Below are 2511 nucleotides of genomic sequence, written 5' to 3' on the forward strand. Positions count from 1 at the left end.
TGGGAATTTCCAAGGGGGGTTCCCCCCTTTATAACTTTTATTTTTGTAATTGTTTAAGTAGGCAAAGATGCAGTTTTTAAAATGCTGATTGAGACTGATCACACATAGGAAAAGTGCTGAGTCTTTATGGGTATTTGTACAAGATTTTGCCAGTCCAGCTTTGCTCTTGCTTGGGGCTCTCTAATAAAAATAGAATTATCCCATACAATCAAATAATATACACCAAAAGATAATATCCTTCTTCAAATCCTTCTTCAAAACCCAATTAATAGTTGCATAATCAGGACTTTGTGTTGTGTTGTGAACAGCCAGCAGGACTACTCACATAAAGTTAAACGTGTGTAAACCTTTGCAAACCTGTGGAAAAATTAGGAAGGCTTCAGTAGTGGGACTGTCTTATTGATTGTATGTTCACAAAATATCAACACTGACCTCTTGCACTGACCACTGGAGCTCTGACCTCTTGGAGCTACTAAACTACAAATAATTATTAAAACAAGAAGAAAGAAGAGAGGCCATTTGTTTATTTAAAAAATGAGCAGGACTAGCTGGAAGCTAGCATCTATATTTTTGTAGTAGGTTTCAAAGTGTTGTTGGAATTGGACTAACTATGTCACTAATTCATCTAAAACTCCTTTATTAAATCTGAAGGCTGGTAGCAGTTATACAGCTATTTTACATTTCAAATTGAATTGACAGCACCCACGCGGTAGTTACAAGCATTTAATCAGAAGACCTACAACTGGGCTAGTGAGGGAGAATCGAGCTGTCCCATGCTGGTTCGCTCCAGCAGAGCAGCTCACACTGGCAAACAACTGCTCTTTTGTGCTCTGTTTAACCCCCCTGGATTTCTCATTATATAATTTCTTTTTGCATGTCAGAAACTGATCAAATGTAGCCTCAAATTTTCACGTGCCTAGTTTGTATTCCCCAACACAAAACCTCCTTCTACATTACTTGTTTTGCTTTAGCCTGTTCTTAAATGCACTGGAGCCAAGTAGCTCGCATACCAATCTTTTTGCTATTGTCTACCACCTTTGCTCCTGTTTAGCGTATCTATCCTTTCTTTTGTCTAAGGCTTAACACTTTCTACCCTGACATTAGCATTTTGACTGTCTCTCTCCCTTTCTCTCTCTCTGCTAAAACTATTATTAAACTAATGCTTGTACATTATAGTCAACCATACCATCGCCCATTACATAACCCTTTTCCTTTGCATACTACACGATTTCTACCGAACCCGTACAGCAGCGCGCTGTCTAGAAGCAATGAATCACTCCACTGTACGTGTAAAGCCGATAGACAGCACTAATCTCTGAGGGCACTGTGTGTGTAACCAAGGTATTGCCCCAGTGTTTCTTTTTTTGACCACTGGAAGGAATAAGGACGAGGTTGGCTGTATAGCGGCTTGCAGCCTGCTTTGTTGTTGAAGTCCTGTGGTGACCAAAGTGTGTGTGTGTGTGTGGGGGGGGGGATCCGCTTTATATTTGTGATGGAAAACGCTTCGGCAGAAAGGGTGGTATCTTAAAGGTGACCTGAAGATGAAGGAAAACCCTGCCACCACACAGGCCAGATAAGGTGCTGGTGTGAAAACAACCACCTCAAGTTCACTCCACACTTGTCTTGTACATTTTTTTAATGCAGTTGGGTTTCTGGTTGTAGCCCTGTTGGTCTGAGGACATGGGCAGGTTCTTTGAGTAGATGGGAAGTCTTGTATTAGATCAACATGGTGTAATAAAAGACATCCCATCTACTCAAAAAGAACCTCACCTACCCTTTTAAATGCAGTCACATCTGGGCTGCTCTGTCTCTGCGCCATGGGCTGCTTCTCCCCACATGCTGCTCTCCTCCAGCCCACGCATTTCTCCACCTGCCCCATCCCTTGGCTCATGCTCTCCCTGGACTCATCTTTGTCGCCTCTCACCCTTGCAGCTGGAAGTTTGCTCCCTTCTTCCCCCTTGTTCTCTCCCTTCTGCTGCCCCCATCACAGATCTGCCCTCCCAGCTGCAAGTTTGCTCCCTTCTTCCCCCCTGTTGTCTCCCTCCCCCTCCTCCTGCTCTTTGCTCCCTCCCCCCGCCCTGAGCGCCCCAACCTTGCCCCGGCCTTCCCCCTCCCCCCCAGGGCAGGGAGCCGCTGTCTGGCAGCAGGCTGGGCGCGGGGATCTGCGCATGCTCTCGCCTCCCGGGAGCCAAATCAGATGGGGAGCAAAATCCGGCACTGCACCGAGCCGGGAAGCCGGCAGCGCGTGCGCAGGCGGCTCCAGCCAGCCGGGGAGCCGTGCATGTCCGTGGGACTCCCGAGCCGCGGCGCAGAGCAGAGCGGGGGGACGCGGGGTAGCAGCCGCCGGGCTCGCGGGCGCGATCCGAGGGGGATTTAAGCTGCAGAGAGAAGCTGCGGTGCCCGGCCCGTCCTCGCTCCCACTCGCCTCCCGTGCCCTAAGGTGACACCGCCCGGCGCCAGCTGTAAGTGTGCCCGCGACAGCCCGCCCGCCGCGGGCACAGGAGCGGCGGC

General features: G+C 48.9%; 1 protein-coding gene across 2 annotated transcripts in view; it reads left to right on the plus strand.

Annotated features, from left to right (window-relative positions):
* Positions 1 to 2198: 2198 nt before the first annotated feature.
* The window catches only part of VSNL1 (visinin like 1), a 190924-nt gene continuing 190611 nt past the window's right edge, over positions 2199 to 2511 (plus strand). The window contains exon 1 of one of the 2 annotated variants that reach the window (XM_019520779.1): positions 2199 to 2462. The gene's annotated coding sequence lies outside the window, so the exon portion shown is untranslated. The remainder of the gene's footprint in view (positions 2463 to 2511) is intronic. The other variant, XM_019520778.1, reaches the window with a different exon arrangement.

This window comes from Gavialis gangeticus, unplaced genomic scaffold, assembly GCF_001723915.1.
Source record: "Gavialis gangeticus isolate Ggan-Ray unplaced genomic scaffold, GavGan_comp1, whole genome shotgun sequence".
Classification (NCBI taxonomy): domain Eukaryota; kingdom Metazoa; phylum Chordata; order Crocodylia; family Gavialidae; genus Gavialis; species Gavialis gangeticus.